This window comes from Lynx rufus, unplaced genomic scaffold (genome assembly GCF_022079265.1).
Source record: "Lynx rufus isolate CCGP_SWC_20201006 ecotype Redwood Valley unplaced genomic scaffold, mLynRuf1.p SCAF_12, whole genome shotgun sequence".
NCBI lineage: Eukaryota > Metazoa > Chordata > Mammalia > Carnivora > Felidae > Lynx > Lynx rufus.
In genome coordinates this window covers 58,875,208-58,895,987 of record NW_025814826.1, presented here as the reverse complement: position 1 = coordinate 58,895,987, position 20,780 = coordinate 58,875,208, and the positions used below count along the sequence as shown (strand labels likewise).

Here is a 20,780-nt window from a genome sequence, read left to right as displayed (position 1 = left end):
AGTATAGCTCAATAGCCCTCGGGAGGCAAAATTGCCTCCAGTTCAGGACCACCGTTCTCACGAATAAGGCATCCCCTCTGACATCAGTGTTAAAATAACCAAGAATATTAATAACCACACCAATAATCACAGTGTACGAAACGCCTCCTTTCCGTCCGGTTTTGTGCCGGGCACATCATCTTCTTTAATACTCACGACAATCTCATGAGTAAATATTTCTTTATGGATTTCTGAAGATTTATAATGAATATGTCTAATGCCAGCTGGCCGGGTCTGAGGAACCAGAGGGGGACCAGCTGTAGGACTGGTAGGACCAGCCAAGAGGGTCCTTGGCATGGCCTCACGCAGGATGGGAATCAAATGGGAGCCAACAGGAGGTGAAAGCGGACTTTATTGAAGAGATGGAGAGAGCAGATACAGATTGACCAACCGGGAGACTTGGAAAGGAAAAGAGCATGAGTCTTGTCTTTGTTCCGGGTCTAGGGTTTTTATTGAGGATGGCGGTCTGGTATACCTACGTGTCCTCCGGGGCATCCAGGAAATGGTTAGAACCCTGACAAGGGCCCAGGTGTTTCTCCTTGGAGCCAGAGGGTCTTGGTGTAGAGATGTCTAGCTCCCGTGGTCTGGAATACGCATATGATGGCTTCGTCAGGTCAGGTCTTCTCACCTGGTCCTTCCTTAGATGTTATCTATTTTAGAGAAACCACCAACTTCCTGTCCCTTACAAGGGGGCATACGCTATTTGCGATAAAAGGCATGTATGGAGGGGGCTGGGGGTGCAGGTCCTAGCAAGAAAAGAAGCAGGAAAAGAAACAAAGGAGAAAAACAGCTACTTCTCTCCTGGGGTCCCTTCGGCTTGCCTGTGTCAACCCTATTCACAGTTATTCCTGGATGTGGGAATTCCAAACTTCTCAAAGCAAGAATCGATGTTTAAGACTAGAGAAAATACGGAATTCGTGTTCTTAGGGATGGTAGAGGCTAAAAATGGAAAGACTATGCTTTCTTTCTTTTTTAAAAAAATATTTATTTATTTATTTATTTAATTTATTTTGAGAGAGGCAGAGAGAACGTGCATACGCGAGCAGGGGAGGGGCAGAAAGCGCAGGAGAGAGAGAGAATCCCAGGTGGGCGCCGCACTGTCACTGCAGAGCCCAACGTGGGGCTCGAACTCACAAACTGAGCTCATGACTTGAGCTGAAAACCAACAGTCGGACGTTCAACTTGAGCCACCCAGGCGCCCTGAAAGATCGTGTTTTCAAAAGGTGTTAGGTTATTCGATCTAGCAGAAAATGCTGAAGCAAGCATTTGCTTTAATATAAAGCAAACATAAAGGAGAACATACAGGTAGCCACCCCTTCCTTTCTTTGCGCTGTTAGTTTATGTTGGCTAACCTCTTCATTTGATTCTCTGTGTATTTCTCTTTAATTTTTTTGGAAGCATACGTATTAAGTGAGTAAACCTTTACATTTATGCTTCCTGTCACTAATAACAGGATGTTTTCTGGGCTTCAGAACAATAATTCATCATTGGGTTTCTGAATAGAAAGTCATCTTAGTTGCATAGAATCCAAACATCCACTTTACTGTTGAAGAACCCAAAGCTAGGTAAAGAGAGCTGAATTGCTCTAGGTTAGGGGTCTGCAAACTACAGCCTGTAGGTCAAATTTAGCCATTACTTGTTTTTGTAAATATATTTTTAGTGGGACACAACCACACTCATTTGTGTTTATGTATTCTCCATGTTTGCTTTCAAGCCACAATAGGGTTGATTAGACTCTCTGTCCCTCAAAGCCTAAGATGTTTACTGTCTGGTCCTTCATAGAAAATATTTGTCAGCCCCTATTCTAGGTCATACCACAAACTTAGGGCTGGAAGAGATCCGGGCAGCAGTGTGGTGGAGGGGAAAATCCCTGGGCTCTAGAATCAGGACAGGCTTTGAATCCTGTCTCCGTCATTTGCAAGCTGTGTGGCCTTGAACATGCAACTTGATCCCTTTGATTGAATACAATTAGGATGAATATATTTTGCAATTTTGTTATGTGATGTATGATCGTCTGATAAAGTCTCTGGCACATATTCAAAATAGATGATATTAAAATACAGCACCCTTTCTACTTAATAATGGTGACTTTTACTCACTCATTCAGTCAACATTTATTGGAACACCTGGATGGCTCAGTCGGTTAAGACTTGGACTTCGGCTCAGCTCATGATCTCAGGGTTCGTGGGTTCGAGCCCCGTGTCAGGCTCCGTGCTGACAGCTCAGAGCCTGGAGCCTGCTTCGGATTCTGTGTCTCCCTCTCTCTCTGTTCCTCCCCTGGTCATTCTCTCTCTCTCTCTCTCTCTCTCTCTCTCTCTCAAAAATAAATAAATAAACATTAAAAAATAAAAAGAAAAAATAAACATTAATTACAAACCAGTTACCTTGGGAGGGATTGAGGGCACAAGACTGGGCGTCTGAACTCAGTCAATGTCAGCCCAGCAGAGAGAGTGGGTCGGAGAGGCACCTCTTCCCGCAGGAGAGGACATTTTATCCGAGACCTTAAAGAAAGGTAGGGGGTAGCTAGGCACAAGAGATGGGGGTGAGCTAACGAATGTTTCAAGAGAAAGGAAAGAAGAATAATGAAGGACCTAAGGTTAGCAAGACACGGTTGATGGGGGGTGGGAGGGAGGGGAGGGTGGGGGATGGGTATTGAGGAGGGCACCTTTTGGGATGAGCACTGGGTGTTGTATGGAAACCAATTTGACAATAAACTTCATATATTGAAAAAAAAAAAGGCACGGCACACTAAAAGTGCTTAAAAAAAAAAGGTTCAGCACAATTTGGGTAATTCAGCCTTGGGAGGAAGTGGGGAGAGATGTGACTGAAAAAGTGGGTGAGATCCACATGCTAAAAAGCCAAGGTAAGCAGACACTGTGAGTTGCTCTCCCCACGGCCATGGCCTTGTCTTTACCGAGAGAATCATGATTTCGTACGAGCAGCAATGTGCCCACCTTAGAGGACGCAGCGGTTATGGCAGCGGTTGGTCCCAGGCGAGCTCGTGCCTGGCATCTGGCCGAGGAGATGTAAACAGAAGAATCCTGAGGTCTCTCAGAAAAGGGTTTTCCAGCTTAAAAACATAGACGGAAAAGTCCTCCTCCTCTCTTCCTTTCCGGCTTTATTTTTTTTATATGAAATTTATTGTCAAATTGGTTTCCCTACAACACCCAGTGCTCATCTCAAAAGATGCCCTCCCCGATGCTCATCACCCATTTTCCCCTCCCTCCTACCCCCCCATCAACCCTCAGTTTATTCTCAGTTTTTAAGAGTCTCTTATGTTTTGGCTCCCTCCCTCTCTAACCTCTTTTTTTTTTCTTCCCCTCCCCATGGTCTTCTGTTAAGTTTCTCAGGATCCACCTAAGAGTGAAAACATATGGTATCTGTCTCTCTCTGTATGACTCATTTCACTTAGCATCACACTCTCCAGTTCCATCCACGTTGCTACAAAAGGCCAGATTTCCTTCTTTCTCATTGCCACGTAGTATTCCATTGTGTATATAAACCACAGTTTCTTTATGCATTCATCAGTTGGTGGACATTTAGGCTCTTTCCATAATTTGGCTATTGTTGAAAGTGCTGCTATAAACATTGGGGTACAAGTGCCCCTACGCATCACCACTCCTGTATCCCTTGGGTCAATTCCTAGCAGTGCTATTGCTGGGCCGTAGGGTAGATCTATTTTTTTTTTTTTAATTTTTTTTTTCAACGTTTATTTATTTTGGGGACAGAGAGAGACACAGCATGAACGGGGGAGGGGCAGAGAGAGAGGGAGACACAGAATCGGAAACAGGCTCCAGGCTCTGAGCCATCAGCCCAGAGCCTGACGCGGGGCTCGAACTCACGGACCGTGAGATCGTGACCTGGCTGATGTCGGACGCTTAACCGACTGTGCCACCCAGGCGCCCCGGGTAGATCTATTTTTAATTTTTTGAGGAACCTCCACACCGTTTTCCAGGGCGGCTATACCAGTTTGCATTCCCAGCAACAGTGCAAGAGGGTCCCCGTTTCACCACATCCCCTCCAGCATCTATAGACTCCTGATTTGTTCATTGTAGCCACTCTGACCGGCGTGAGGTGGTATCTCAGTGTGCTTTAGATGCCAGTCAGGTGGGATTATGCCTGGAGCCGCTGTAGCGCTTCTGACCCCGGCAGTAAAGGTCAACAGGGCTGAGGGCGGAGGAAAGAGGAGTGGGGAGAGTCAGGGATGCTTCGTTGGATCAGCGTTGGCATTTGGGGCCGGTCGCAGGTCGCCATGCTTCCTGTACAGAAAGCAGGGTGAAATCACAGAAGCCTTGGTGCCCGGGTCCCCCTCACCTGCAAACAGCTGAGCTCTAAATGAATTAGATGACCATATGTGACAAGTAGTTAGCCTCTGGGGGAGGCCTCAGTTTCCTCATCTGTAAGATGGAAGTGATGACAGAACCATGCAAAGCATTGCTGTGAGGACGAAATGGTACAGACATTGAGAGAAGCGTAGGGCCTGGTACCTAGTATGTGCTCTAAATGGTGGGCGGTATTTCCATTGTCGTCGTGTCGTTATCCGTAAACTCAAGTTTCTTGATGACTTTGGCATTCCTTTTTTTTTTTTTTAAGTTTGTTTGTTTGTTTATGTATTTATTTAGAGTGCAAGCAGGGAAGGGGCAGAGAGAGAGGGAGGGAGAGAGGACCCAAAGCAGGCTCTGTACGGTCAGTGCAGAGCCCGACATGGGGCTCAATCTCATGAACCTTGAGATCATGACCAGAGCCGAAGTTGGACGCTTAACTGACTGAGCCACCCGGATGCCCCGACTTCGACCTTCCTAAAGATTACCTCGTGCTGGCATGAATCAGGATCTGTCATGGGTATTGCACAGGGAATCGATGAGATATTCTCCATAGCAGTTCTCTCCCCCACCCCGACTCCCACCCCCCACCCCCGTCACAAACTGTAGGTTGTGATCCGTTAGCATCTTGAGAAATTAATGGGAAGTGAAAAAGAATAGAATAGGTTAAAACAGGCAATATTAGAATGCGTCACATGTAGTAAGGATAGACATTATTTCTTAAGAGTTTTATGTATTTCCTTTATTTGTATGTGTATATGGAGTTGCACTTGGGAAGTATATTTCCTATTGTCGATTGCATTGTAAAAATTTTTTTCTGGTTTTTTTCTTTATATATATATTTTTAACGTTTATTCACTTTTTTGAGAGACAGAGACAGAGTGCAAGCAGGGCAGGGGCAGAGAGAGAGGGAGACATAGAATCAGAAGCAGGCTCCAGGCTCTGAGATGTCAGCACAGAGCCCAGTGCAGGGCTTGAACTCACGAACTGTGAGATTGTGACCTGAGCCGAAGTTGGACGCTGAACCGACTGAGCCACCCAGGCGCCCCTGTAAAAATTGTTTCTAAAAGACTGCTGTAAGGGGCCTTCCAACTCCAGATTCTGTGGTTATTCTCAGATGCTGTGGCTCATTCCGGCACTGTGCCTTCACGTTACACAACACTGTGATACCCTGCTGACTCACAGTCAGGAAACAGTTCCCTGGTCGACACGGGGGTTTTTCTCCATCACTGTTCATTCTTTTCTCTATCGGTCCTGCTTCGTTTTAAACAGGTGCTCAGGAAGATGAACATCTTCTGTAGAAGGAACTCGTTGCCCGCCAAACTGAAACGGATGCTTAGCTGGTATCTTCAGAGGTCCCCAGTGGGCTCTTCTTTCGGTCCCTGGGAGGCTGGAGTCACAGCCAAGGAGGCAAATGGGCCATGTCCTAGGAACGACTTTGTAGATTTTGTAGTTTTCGGATGGATTTCTCTACAGGTTTAATTCCCTCTTCTAATTGTAGTTTCTAGTGTTGACATCGTGGACTGGGGATTTGGGCAGCAGATTTTTACTGGGAAACATATCAGACAACTTTGATGTAACCTTTTTTTTTTTTTTCCCTGAACGCTTAAGAGAAAAAAAGAAACTAATGTTAAATGCATCCGTAGATACAGATACAGATCACACGCGGTACCTGTTCTATTCCTGGCACTGCCCACTGCCAACTATAGATGATTACCTAAGCATTATAATTGGCGCCGTCTAGAAGGAGACAGGATTAGCATCAGAGACTTTGGCGTGCCTGCTCTGTCCACTGCTTGCATGACCTTGAGCAAGTCACTGACTCATTCTGAGCTTTGGTGGGTAATAAAAGCTGCCTTTGAGGGAGTACTTAACCATGCATCGGGCACGTTATAGATACTACTTATCAATCTGAGACCAATCCTGGGAAGTAGTTGCATACATTCAGTAACTGAGTTAGGACCAGGTTGCTGGTCAGAGCCTGGATCTAGATTTGGACGCAAGTCTGGTTGGCCTCAAAGCCCACGGTCTTTCGTTACGTTTCTGCGTTTCCTCCTAAAAGTGGAGATAAAACCAAAAATGCTTGCCAACTCTGAAGGTTGTCTTAAAGTTGAAATCAGCTAAAATAAATGGGAAGATTTTGAGTGCTGTTAGTTCCTGTGATGATGACCATAATTTGTGTGATGATGGCAATTATTCTTTTTAGGAGCCCTAATAAACCCATACATGCTTCTTGTTACCACAACCCTCCTTACAGGCATACTTGACTAGGTTCTATTTACTTTTCAGTCTCCTGCACTAGACTGTGAGCGTATTGACAGAAGGGATCTTGACTTATTTGGTTGTATGTTGCTAATAACTGATACAATGCTTGCCACAGAGTTAAGTGCTCAGTGGTTGGTATACTGCAATGAAAATATGTCTAATTTCCAGTCTGTCACTACACAGAACATGCTTATATTTAAAGCCATTTCTGCATTTTAAGAACTCATCTTTTACATTGGAAAAGTTAAAAAAGAGGACTGGAAAACTATACAACCACACATTAATAGGAATTACGGGAGAATTACCTTTTTCTTTATATTTTCTAATTGTCTTTAGTAAACATGTTTCATTCATTCAATTAAGAGTTTGGGTTGTGTTTATTTTCTTTTTCTGTGTGTGTGTGTGTGTGTGTGTGTGTGTGTGTGTGTGTGTGTGTGTGTTTTCACTACAAGGGGTGACGTATTGATTCACCCAAACCCAGAAACATCAGCACCATTAACTGATCAAGTAAGTTCTGAGTTCCTGAGTCTTAGAAGAGGTGGAGTGAAAGATGAACAAAAGAAAAGGCCGTGGCTTGGTGTCTGGATTGGGACAAGGAATGGGTGTTTCCTGGGCTGCACCATGACCTTTATAAATTGTTGAATTTCAAATCTGTAAGCAGGAGTTGAAGCCAACCCTTCCATGGCGTTACCTTACAGAAAGTCTTCCCAGAGTCTCTGATAATGGTTACATGTCTTCTGCTTTAAGATTCCATGGGATGCAAACAAAGGAAATCCCATTTCAATATTGATCAGAGTGGATCATGACAATGCACCCTAAGTGGAGTTAAGCATTTGCCCCTCCCAAGTTTCAACTATTGGCCCCAGCGCAAAAGAGAATATACAGAATATTATTTCGACTTCCCTGAGTCTTATCTAGACCCCACTGAACACACTCTATCTATTAACCAGTCTTCAGATGTACTGGCTGTCAGGTCTGTCACAGTTTTGTTGCCAATTTTTGGATATAGTCATGGCGTAAGTTTTGGAAGCACGTGGCTCTGAGTCCTAATATGAACTATATCCGCAGTGAGCTATGTAGAGACCATTTAAAGTGACATTAAAAAAATAAAATGATAAATGAGGAGGGTGGTAGGAATAATAATTGCCAACATTTTGGGGTGCCTATTATGCACCAGGCACTGAACAGTGGGCTTTACATGCAAGATAACATTTCAGCCTTGAATTCCGAGTGTTGGCTTCTCAAAGTGTGTAATACATAATATGTGGATAGTAGGAGTAACCCACACGGAGTGATGGCATGGTTTCGATCCCATAATGTATGTTAAGTACTTAGAAGAAAGCTGGCACATGATGAACACAACCTAAAGATATAATAATAATGGCACCCGCAAAGGGCCATGATACCCTAAGTGAGGCCAGTCCTCTGCAGAATACTGTGGGGTATGAGCTCTTCTACTAGGACAGCAGGGAGTTCATTGGTGTGAGTTCATTGGAGTACAAGTTTATTGAGAGGAGGCGGGGCAGAGGGGAAGAAGTGTTTCTCATTGATCTGTGTAGCCATTTTGTCTGGAGCCAGGAGCTGAAATTGAGTGTTTTTAGAAGCTTTTTTTTTTGAAAGAGAGAAAGTGCAAGTGAGCGAGGGGCAGAAAGAGAGAGAGAATACCAGGAGAGGCAGAGAGAGAGAGAGAGAGAGAGAGTGAGAGAGTGAAGTGGGGTTCACCTGAATAAGGATTGTGTTTACCTGAAGGGGCTCATGTTCACCCAAGGCAGGGCTCGGGCTCATCCACCGATGTGGGCCTTGATCTCATGAACTGTGACACCATGACCTGAGCCAAAGTCAAATGCCTAGGGACTGAGCCCCCCAGGTGCCCTGAAATTGAGTGTTTTAATTCATGACTGTCTTTTAAATTAGCTTTTTCAAAATAATCTCCTGGGTTTTGATGTGTGTGTCAGTGGCACCCCAGAATGTCTTCTGCCAGTGTAGTGAACGGATTCAGTAAGAGTATGAGCTCTGGAGCCAAATCGCCCAAGTTCAAATCCTGTCTTCAGAACACGCCAGCTGTTAAGTCTGAGCAATTTCCTTAACCTCTCTGGGTCTTAGTTTTCTCATCTATAAAACAGTGATAATAATCGTATGTACTTTCTTGAATGTTTTTGAGGATTAAATGGGTTAATAGGTACAAAATACCTGGGAGAAAGCATGAAAAATGTTGGCTATATATGTATGTATTTTTTTGTAGAATAAAGGAAAGACAAGGTTGGAATGACTCTCCCTGGACCAGCTAGCTCTTTGATTAAAGAGCTTTAAATAAGCCTCAGCATAACACACACGTTTGCATGTGCGTGCGTGCACACACACACACACACACACACACACACACACACACCCCTCCAGCCTCTCAGCTGTACAACAGCCACCTCTTTCGAAGATGTCACATCCAAACTACCCTAAGGTCTCGTTGCATTGTAGAGCCATTCATTATTGAAATCGCCTCTCGCTGCAGGAAATCAGGATGCGGCAATATTGAAATGCCTGTGTGAGATAGAGTATGAAGTGTAGGTGAGAAGGCAAGAGTCCTAGCAAAAATCCACGGGCCGGCGCATATTCGGAGCGCAGCCCTCTCATCCTATTAGGAGATGTTTCTATTTCTGTGTTGCAAACAGGCCAAGAGCCTGACTTAGATTAGTGGGAATGTTAATTTATCTCCTAATACTATAGCCTCAGTGTGGAGTGTGTGTGTGTGTGTGTGTGGTGCATTTTTCTTAAATTTATATTCAAAAGTCCTCATGATATTGTTCAAGGTAATGGATGATAGAGGTATAGGACATTTCTCAGTAATACACAAACAAAGCCAAACTCAAATCATGTGAATTGCTTCATTCGTGGGGATAAAACTAAATTGCTCGGCAAGGCAGGGAGTCGGAAGAGAACAGAAAAGGTCCAGAGGGAGCAGTGGAGGAATGTTCAGTACATTCTCCTTGTTATTTCCGCATTTGTCAAAATGGAAGGCACCCCCCTCCTATTTTATATTCTTAGTTCTATACACAAGGCAATCGATGGCATTATAAATAAGTCTATTTTTGTTATGGGTATGAGACTGCTAAGGAAATGGAACAGAAAATCACTTTCCAGTCTAGCCTCAAAATCGATGTTTTCCAAATTATTTTTCTTACAAAACTTCTATTTGTCTCCTAGAATTCCCTTTCATTTACCACCACCCCTGTCTTTTTTTTTAAAAAGGTGTCTCACTATCACTTTCGACACTTGTGATCTCCATCAGAAACTCAAACCCTTAATTCTGTATTGATGCTTTTCTCATGAAGGCTCTAAGATCCCTGGAGGCAGGGGCCATTCCTATACTTTTCTCTCCCCTGGGGAATGTGGCATAAGTTCAGCAAAGTTCTAGCAGACTAGGAAGCAAGTTCCTCACACTTTGCAAAGCAGGATCATGCAAAAATCTTAGGTTGAATGCCTGTTACGTGTCAGGGAGGGAAGTAAATGCTTGATGTCATTTGATCTGGACCCAGCACGGTTGCCCCAGGGCTTGAGCCGCCCCTAACCCTCTTCTCCCCAACCCGCTGTCCCTGGGCCATGACTGATTGGTTTGGGGAAGAGACAAACCAAAGCTGAGCCAATCAGATGCTTCCTCATGGGCATCAGCTGGCATTGCTCTGGAAAAAAAAAAAAAAAGCCTCACAGGCACCTCCAGCCGGGCGGCCCTCTTCAGCCCACCCAAGAGCTTGCTTCAGATTTGCTTGGTTTGGTTTCCCATAGCCCCATCTCCAATTTTGGGGAGGTATTGGATGTAAGCTGTTGAGTGACTTGCCCCCAACCCTGTGGAGTGGGAGAGCAGGTCTGATGGCCCTCCAGATCCACTGTGTCCACCACCGTGTGCCCGGCAGCTCTTACCTCAGCCTCGCAAGAGCCCCATAAAACCCGAAATCCTCCGCTTCCTCTCTGCAGCGTGAGATCCGGAAGCCCACAGCCTCCGGGAGGCTCGATGTCACACATGGTAGCTGGCTCCACTGGTCCGGTTTCTAGCTTCTCGCAGCGTCCGATTCAGAAAGGATTTATTGGCTCTTGGCTATGTTTCGGACCTTACGCGAACTCCCACGAGTTAGTTCAGAATTAATGCCTACAAAAACCATCCGTTCCGTGCAGATCCATACCGTCCCCATACCTTCCAAGGAGCCTGGACCTTTTGCCGCCTCTCCCCCTGCCGCCGTGGCAGCCAGGTCCGGGTGGCTAAGTCGGTGAAATGACATTGACTGGAAAAGTACGCGTGGTGCCTGCCACCGGGAATTTGAAGCTGGCGGTTAGAAGTGGGAGCTGAAATGTGCGGGTCAGGATGTGGAGAGGGCACTGGGAGGCCACGATGGCCCTGAACGACCTGGAGTGAGCACCTGAAGCCTTATTTGGAGGAGAACGGGACCCTCGAAGAAGCAGAGGGAACGAGGAAGAGTCACACAGACACCATCGTACGCACCCACACACAGCTGCATCTGTTGGGAAGAACCAACAGCCTATTTTTCACATCATTTGTAATTTTCTCACAGTCCATGTAATGAACTTCGGTTACGTTTCAGTGAAAATTATCTTCCAGAGTAGTTTGGTTTCGTTTTCGTTTTTTTAAAGTAGGCTCCCCACCCATCATGAGGCTTGAACTCACGACCCTGAGATTAAGAGGTGTGTGCTCTAGGGGCACCTGGCTGGCTCAGTCAGTGGAGCGTCCAACTCTTGATTTCAGCTTTGGTCACGATCCCAGAGTCACGGGATCAAGCCCCATGTCAGGCTCCCCATGGAGCCTGCTTAAGATATTCTTTCTCTCTCTCTCTCCCTCTCTCTCTCTCTCTCTCGTGCGTGCTTGAGCTTTCTCTCTCTCCAAAAAAAAAAGTCACACACTCCACACACTGAGCCAGCCAGGCACCCCCGGAGGTTTTTCCCCTGGGAACAGGGAGGGGTAACTTTACTACATGAGTACGTGTGGCCCAGAACTTTGTGCAAATGAAGTATACAGCAGCGTGATCACTTAATTGTATTTACACAAAAACAAACTGAAAAAAAATGAGCGCGGGTTCTAGGACTGGGTTTCTTTTACCGATTTAGAAACAAAAGAAAACATTAAAAAGCTGTGCCTAAAATGAATCTTGTTTTTTGTTTTTTTTTTTGTTTTTTGTTTTTTTTAATAAGTGGCCACCTGGTTCCAGCATCCCGTAAAATCCAGGCACTTGACCCTTGGTATAGCTTCTATTCAACTTTCCATCATGGGAATGAATTGGTCTGCTTTCTCCACCCTTATCTTGAGCCGGTCACGTAAAGGGTCCCTGGCCAGTGCACTGAGGCTTTGTCTAAAGCAACAAGGGCAGCTCAGGGCATGTGGGGGAGGGTGTTTCTTTCTTCCCCGTGGTCCTTTGAGGCTTTCACCTTCTCTGGGTGAAGAGGCTGTTTATCCTTGTAAACACAAAACGTTTTAGCTTTTTGCCAGTTTTCTGTTAATGGCGAGACAATGGAAGCAAATAAAGTTTTATTGAAACTTGGCGAAAAATAAGGACAAAAGAACCAGGGTATGATCAGCAAGAACGGAGGCAGGAAGATTGCTACCTGAGCACGTCCTGGGGCATCCATGCTCCCAAGAACACTCTTCAGCCATTGAATTGCAGGGAGGTCCAGAAACTTCCAAAAGAGTCCAGCGGAAAGAGAGGGGGGCTTGGGCTAGGAGGGTGGGATTTGAGGGAGGCTATTTATTAACCCGTCTGGGTGCTTTTCAATGTTTTCAACCCCGATGGTCACAGCAGTGTGTATCCCATGTATACCACACCCACCCCTCGCTCCCACACACGCTCACGGAAGCACACTTGTCCATAGTGTGGCCTCGACAATTGAGAAGCGTAGCTAACACCTTCATCTAGGAATCCGTGATAACTTTTTACTTTCAAGTTGCAGCTCCGTTACATGCAAATTCTTATAATACTACTCCTCCTCCCACCTTTGTGAAAAGATCCGGCCACCAAAAAAGGCTGAGAAATCAACTGGGAACATGTATAATAAGAATAACAGTCATGGCTCTGTGCCAAAGCCCTGTCTTTACTTCTGATGTCTGCTCTCAGAGCCCAGACTGGTGGTGGTGGTGGTGGTTGTTGTTGTTGTTGTTGTTGTTGTTGTTCTTCTTCTTCTTCTTCTTTAAGTCTATTTATTTATTTTGAGAGAGACAGAGAGAGAGAGAGAGAGTGCAAGCTGGGGGTGGGGGGGGCGGGAGGGGAAGAAAAAGAAGGAGGGAGAGAGTTTCCCAAGCAGGTTCTGTGCTGCAAGCCCAGAGCCCAATGCGGGGCTCAAACTCAGGAACTGTGAGATCACGACCCGAGCCGAAGATTCAGAGTCAGATTCTTAACCGACTGAGCCACCCGGGCACCCCAGCCGAGAGTGGTTCTTAACATTCAGTTTGCAGTGGGTTCAGGGAAGGCATTCTCAGATTGCACTGGCAGGTGTAATGAAATCATTTGAGTTGTGCTGTGAACCTTTCGCCTGTGCACAGCCGTACTTTGTTTTTTTGTACCTACCTTTATTGTGCTCCATCGATGCTGCTTTTTTTTGTTGTTGTTGTTTTTTTGTTTTTTTTAACATACTGAAGGTTCGTGGGCAGTCTTGCGTCAAGCAAATCTATTGGCATCATTTTTCCCAACAGCATTTGCTGGCTTCCTGTCTCAGTGTCACATTTTGGTAATTCTCACAATATTTCAAACTTTTCACTATTACTATATCCGTTACGGTGATCTGTCGTCAGTCATTACGACTCACTGAAAGCTCAGAAGGTGGTTGCTGTTTTTTAATTGAGGTATGTACGTTGCTTTTTCAGACATAATGCTATTGCACACTTAGTTGTCTACAGTAAGCTAAGTCACATAAACATAGCTTTAATATGCCCTGGGAAACCAGAGAATTCATTTGACACACTTTCCTGTGGGGGTTTAGAACGACGCCTGCAACATCTGCAAGATATACCTTATAGGCTTTAAGGCTCTGGAACATTGTAGAACTTGAATCTATCTATCTATCTGCCTGTCTGTCTATCTATCTATCTATCTATCTATCTATCTTGGAGAATTACTATGTGGAAAACTGTCCTAAGCCACGGAGAAACGAAGATGAATAAGGCATGAGCCCCTCATTGAGATGCTCACAAGCTGGTGATGGTAGTCAAGGGGGAAGCAGAATTGAAAATGACCAAATGCATTATCTCGTGATCTGTTAATGAAACAGAAATGCAACAGAATGTGTTTGAAAATTTTAGAATAGTTCTCCGTTGGGAGGGAGATCAGGTGAATATGAGGAGAAAAAGGAAGAAAGGCATTCATAAAGAGGAAAAAGGAAAGAATATATTAATGAAAGGGAAGCCATTTCACTTAACTGTTCCTGTGTAAGCGAGAGCAGTGGAATAGCATTTATTTCTGTTTGCAGAAAGCTTGTAAGTTTCAGCAATGACTGTGACACAGTTGAAGTCAGTGCTGACAGCTGGGCTTGGAGGCGCAGAGGGAGGACAGGGCAGCGGCCGCAGAAATGGACGTGGACCTGGGACAGATCGCGCCCTGCTATACTGGCTAAGGGTATAGGTCTCTGCACTTGTGAGGAGGAACGAGCAGGTGATCCATACCGTGCTCCCCTGCCTGTGACCCCTGTATGTTATTTGCAATTTTTTCAGCATATTTCAGTATGTTCCTGCTCAAGGTTACAATTTGATCTCTATCTACAGACTGATTCGTAGGGGTTTCTTTTGATAACCCTGAGCTTGAAGAACTCCTTCTGTGTCAGCTGACATTGATATCAGTTCCACATTGTGTGGTATTCAGGGACCTTGTTGAGATATTTTATTGGGTAAGTGGATGGGCACAGACTCAAAAAGAGTACCAGGAAGAAAGGAACACGTGTTGAGTGTTTGCTCTGTGGCATCTCGTTTATTTCTCAGACAATTGCAAGTTTTGCTTGTCTCATTTTCACACGGGGAATTTGAGACTCACAGAGGCTAGTTCATTTGCCCAGCACCATAAAACTCATTAATAGTGGTCCCAGGATGTGAGCACAAGCTTATCGGTCTCCAAATTGCACGCTCTTTGTACTAAACCCCGAAGGAAGATAATGATGCCCATTGTCTTCCTGGAATTTATGCCGACACAATATGGCGATTTCTTCACCAATTTCGGGGCACCCCCGACCACAGCTATGGACAATTCTTAATACTTTGAGTCAATGCTTCTCTTTTTTTAATAATTATCATTTTATTTATTTTTTTTTAATATGAAATTTATTGTCACATTGGTTTCCATACAACACCCAGGGCTCATCCCAACAGGTTCCCTCCTCAATGCCCATCACCCACCCTCCCCTCCCTCCCACCCCCCATCAACCCCCAGTTTATTCTCAGTTTTTAAGAGTCTCTTATGCTTTGGCTCCCTCCCTAACTTTCTTTTTTTCCTTCCCCTCGCCCATGGTTGAGTCAATGCTTCTCAAACACAGCCTCCTCATTCCCATAGCTGTGGCTTTGATTAGATAGTGAGCCTGGTCATAATTTCCTCCTTTGTTGTCTGCCTCCGCCCGCCGAAATTTCTGAAACTCTGTCACAGTCCCATCTTTTCCCCTTACTGCTCCTGCCCCTATGGCCTCAATCTGTTCTGCACCTTCAATCCCAAATATACGTCTTTGCAACTAACGATGTCCTGCTTTAAAACATCCTCTAATTTATTTATACGTGTAAGTCGTCTCTTTTCAGCCGTACACAAAATGCACCACTTCGTATCCTTGATCTTCTGTTAAGTTTCTCAAGTTCCACCTATGAGTGAAAACATATCATATCTGTCTTTCGCTGACTGACTTATTTCACTTTGCATAATGCCCTCCATTTCCATCCATGTTGTTGCAAATGGCAAGATTTCATTCCTTTTCATCTCCGAGTAGTATTCCGTTGTATATATAAACCACATCTTCTTTATCTATTCATAAGTTGTTGGGCATTTGGGCTCTTTCCATGAATTGGCTATTGTTGAAAGTGCTGCTAAAAACATTGGGATACCAGTGCCCCTGTGAGTCACCACTGTTTTAATTTTTTTTAAGTTTATTCATTTTTGAGAGACAGAGCATGAGTGGGGGAGGGACAGACAGAGAGGGAGACACTGAATCCGAAGCAGGCTCCAGGCCCTGAGCTATCAGCACAGAGCCCAACGTGGGGCTCGAACTCACGAACTGTGAGATTATGACCTGAGCTGAAGTCGGATGCTTAACCGACTGAACCACCCAGGTGCCCCTGAAGCATTGTGTTAAAAGCAAAGGGAAGTCAGTGAGAACTGGAGAGATGAGTAGAATTTGAATAATTAAAGGCAGGGGAAGGGCATGAGAGGGTGCTTTCCTAGAGAAGGGTTTCTGGCAACCCCTAAAAGCCAGAGCGTGGTTTGTGCTGGGCAAGCTTGGGAGTTGGTAAACTGGGAACCAGCACTGGAGACCTAGCTCAGGCATCCCATAGGATGTGGCTTCTGTCCTTTCCCTAGCTCTCCCCTTGTGGACGTTGATCTGGGATTCTGTTGAGATAAGGGAATTTGCGAAACATCTGTCCGTCTCAGTTACGTTTTAGGGAGAGAGAAGTGGTAGGACAGGGAGACAGCAGAGCCCGGTGGAGGTGACGTTTTGTGTGGCATCTTGTCCACAGCCGCACGTCCACGTTTCGGCCTGTTGTCAGCTGTGGCTGCACAGAGTAGGAGGGGGTACAGCAGGCAGGAGGCTACAGGAGGCAAGCCGTGTCTGGCGGTGGCTCAGTCGGTTCAGAGTCGGCTTCAGCTCAGTGATCTCACGGTTCTTGAGTTCGAGCCCCCTGTCGGGCTCTCTGCTGTCAGCGCAGAGCCTGCTTGGGATTCTCTGTCCCTCTCCGCCCCCCCCCCCCCCGCTCTACCCCTCCCCATGCTCTCTCTCTCTCAAAAATAAACATTAAAAAAAAAAAAAAAAGGCTTGTTCCAAAGAGCCCTTTGAGGAGTAGAGGCAGTACCTCCGTTGTGCAGTAGGTGGTGCCATTGCCTCTGTGTCCTGAGGTTGAAGAACCATCTGACAGACTTGTTTCTTCTTTGCTCCAGGGGGGTCTCAGTCTCAGGACTGATGATGTCGTAGGCTGCGCGGGAGAGGGAGAAGGGGGTCTAACAGGTACTGAGATACGCTTATGTGCCAGGAGGGCACCAGGCGGTCTGCGCGATGACTCTGGGGCGCCCCCTCCTTCTCCACTCCTGCTCCCCTCTGTTCTTTCTGCCCCCCTCCCCTCCATCTTACTTTTCATTGTCACCATTGCAGCCCCCAGCCACTGAGGGCTGCGAGCCAGAGCCCCTTCATGCATGATTTTATTTAGTCTTTACCCCAAACTTTGCTGGGCCCCATGGTTGTCCTTCCTTTGCAGAGAAGACAGTTGAGCCTCAGAGAGAGAAAGTAGTTTTCCAAGATCATACGGGTAAGAAACGGGAGAACACAACTCTGAGCCTAGTTCAGCCTTTCTCGATAGTAAGTATCTACCTTTTGTTACATCGTGTTTGTTTTTTAAATTTCTTTTGAGAGAGAGAGCAAGGGAGGAGCAGAGAGAGAGAAGGAGAGAGAATTTTCTGGCAGTGCAGAGCCCGATGTGGGGCTCGATCCCACCAACCACGAGATCACTACCTGAGCCAAAATCAAGAGTCAGACGCTTAACCGACTGAGCCACCCAGTCGCCCCCATCGCGTTTATTTTTTAAGGTTCAGGTTTGTAAATTACCGCATATTGCGACAGTCAGGGACTGTTGTCCTGTGCTCTACACCTCCAACCTCCCCACGGTTACACAGTGAGTCAAGACCAGAGCTGAGCTTAGAAGCCAGGGTCCCGATGGGGTCCAGTTCTCAGCACCTTCTTGTTGCCTCCAGACGTTGGTGACTGGCCTTGTTACCACCTACTCGATTTCCTTCTCCCTGGAGTGTGTCCTCGCCTCTTTCCTTCCCATCCCTTCCCAAGCGTGTCCCTCTTCTCAGCTGCGTCTTTCTCTGGCCTTTCTCTCCTGTTACAGAACTGAACAGCTCAGGCTCGTCTGCTCTCAGGCCCGAAGGTGAGTTCCTCTGCATCCCTGTTGGTCCCTGGTGGTATATGTGCACACAGGCATCGTTCCCTCTGCCAGGGGTTTTGGGGATTGTAGCTGATGTTCCAGCACACGGATACACAGACACAGACACACAGCCATGCTCTAATGGCTGAAAACCCATCCTTTTCTCCTTTCTGGTATTTACGTCTCGGTAAGTTGAGAGTGAGTTAGGGAATCCCTAGATCGAACTCTACTTGCTGCAAACAGGATTGTGGGTAGGAACCGAAAGAAGCCTGTGTGGGCTAAGTGAGGGTAGGCATGGGACCCAAGTCAGGCAGACCTGGGTCCGTGAAATCTATGGACGCTTGGACAAGTCAGTGAGTTCTCTGAATGTTTGTTTCCTCATCTGTAAATCAGAGCGAAAGAGAATGACAAAACTCCATCTCAGCGAGCTGCTGTGATTGGATTCCCCGACCCCCACCTCCCTCACCTCTGATCCATCTTTCAAATCAGCACCATGGTCCCCCCTCTACTCCCCACATCACCTTTCGTGACTTCTCATTAACTTCACAGCAAGGTCCAAACTCTCAGCACGGCGCGTCTGACATTCAGCCTCGTTCATTCTGTAAGCATTTATTGAGACGGTGCACAGGGACTGTGTGTGGTAAGCATTGGGAAGCCTATAAGAAAGAATGCCTGTCCTTCTTCTGAAGGGACTCCCTATTTCTGACCCTTTTCTACAATCCAGCCATGCAGAACTGTTGAGGGGCTCAGATTTACCATTATGTCGCCACCCCGGACCTTTGAACATGCTATTCTCTCTGCCTGGCATTTCCCCACCCCTTCCCCTGTCTTCCCGGAACACTAAGCTTTCCTTTCCTTATTTAGGTGCAAACCTTGTCTGTAAAGCCCACCCTGAACACTTAGGCAGAACTGTCCTCCTCTCTTTTCCCTCCCTCCATCATGTACCCCTTTACTGCTCCCTCAGCTCTACCCCCACTAATAGCGGTGATTTACTTACATTGTCTTCCTGCAGAGGATAGGGGTACAGTTTATTCAGTCACCTAACTAGCGTCTGGGGGGTGGGTGCTTCACTCTTCCTTTTACCATCAACCACTGACGGAGTGCTTGCCATGCATTAAGTCAAGTTTATGTGCTTTATCTCATCCAATCGTCCTTAGCAACTATATGAGTCTGGTATGCACGCCCGTTTTACGGATACGAACATTGGGCCCACAAATAGTTAAGGAACTTGTGAAGGTTACCTCGTTGCTAAGTGTCCGAGCCAGGATTTGAACCCACGCATTCTGACTCTGAATCCTGTGCTCCTGCTACCAGACACGCCGCCCCTGGTGAAGGCTGATAAACATGTTGAGTGAGCGAACTTTGAATCACAACGACTGTTCCTTTACCGTTACGTAAGCGAAGCCCCTATTCAGTGCGTTTCAGAATACTTGTAGTGAGGATTAGGTTTGTTTAAGTTCCCATCTTCTGCAGAGCAGTACTTTCGTACGTTACAATAAAAAATGAATTACTAGAGGGGCACCTGGGTGGCTCAGTCGGTTGAGCGTCCGACTTCAGCTCAGGTCACGATCTCACGGTTCGTGAGTTCGAGCCCTGCGTCAGGCTCTGGGCTGATGGCTCGGAGCCTGGAGCCTGCTTCCGATTCTGTGTCTCCCTCTCTCTCTGCCCGTCCCCCATTCATGCTCTGTCTCTCTCTGTCTCAAAAATAAATAAACATTAAAAAAATTTTTTTTAATAAAAAAATAAAAAAAATGAATTACTAGAGAAAAGATCACACACTAGGATATTGTGATGATATCAAATTGCCTCAAATATTTCGAAATATTTCCTCTCAGTTCCCATCCTTAACATGTGGACCGTCTTTGAACAGCACTGCTCTATCCGACTGCCGGCTCGGACTGGCCACGTGTTGAGGACGCATTGCAGAGTGAATCTGGATCGTATAGCCGACGGTTTTGACGAAGAAAAATGGAAAGCTGAACATCTTGTGGGTTTTTGCCATGAGTCAGATCCTTTCCTGGGCTCTGTGCGAAGAGAACCGTCTCGTTCTCCAGAGGCGATGCTGCGGCAAGGGGTCTAGGCGAGACCTGTACCCTAGAGACCACTTGACGATATCTTCTTATATTTGGAGAGGCAAACAGGCCAGAACATTAAAACAGCCCAAACTACTATTTCAAAAGACTGTATTGCCCTTTCGTGCTCACATTTGTTTTTGGAAGGGGATTGATGAACTGTTCTATTGATTCAATAAGGCAGTGGCATTATTCACAAGTTCTCCGGTAGCACATTATATTCTAAAAAAAACCCTCTCTATTGGAAGTTTTTTTCATTGTATTTTAACACACTGGTTACTTTTCTAATGTTTACTGTTTTGAGAGAGAGAGAAGGGGGGGAGGGGAGAGAGAGAGGGAGACACAGAATCCAAAGCAGGTTCCGGGCTCTGACCTGTCAGCACAGAGCCCAGCACAGGGTTTGAACCCACAAACCACGAGATCATGACCTGAGCCGAAGTCAGACGTTTAACCAACCGAGCCACCCAGGTGACCCCATACAGGTTATTTTTGATGGCCAGTATGGATGCTGAAGAGTGGGGTTGGGGAAACATACCAGATGCAAAAGAATAAATAACATCAGACATTGCACCTTCAAGAACCCATAGAGTTCTGGCTCAAGGGTCCCATTGTATAGGCGAGGAAACCAAGCTCTTGGGGATGGGAGTTCATGCCCGGAGCTACAGATATACAGTGTTTGTTAGTAAACGAGCTGGGATAAAAAGCCTAATTCCTGGCTATGTCAACCAAACCTTTGGAACCCCCAAAAGCCCCAAGGGTGGCAAGGGGGAAACAGAAGCTTCCAGTTCTCTGTACATTGCTGAGCTGGTGAAGCGTCCACCCCACTGCCATTCCCTGAGGGATCAACACCATTTACTTTTACATTCTTCACGGGAAAGTCCCAAGGAACTAGTGAAACAACATCCAGAAGTGGTAATTGGCCAACCACTGAGCTATTGGCCAATTCCTCCATGCATGAAGCCTCGACTGTGGCCTGAATAAGTAAGG

The 20,780-nt window shown here is 46.0% G+C and overlaps 1 long non-coding RNA gene across 1 annotated transcript in view; it reads left to right on the top strand.

Annotated features, from left to right (window-relative positions):
- Window positions 1–20,049, top strand: part of LOC124507816 (uncharacterized) — an 82,908-nt gene extending 62,859 nt beyond the window's left edge. The window contains exon 4 of the long non-coding RNA XR_006961140.1: window positions 19,592–20,049. This is a non-coding gene — a long non-coding RNA (uncharacterized LOC124507816). The remainder of the gene's footprint in view (window positions 1–19,591) is intronic.
- The last annotated feature ends 731 nt before the right edge of the window (window positions 20,050–20,780 follow it).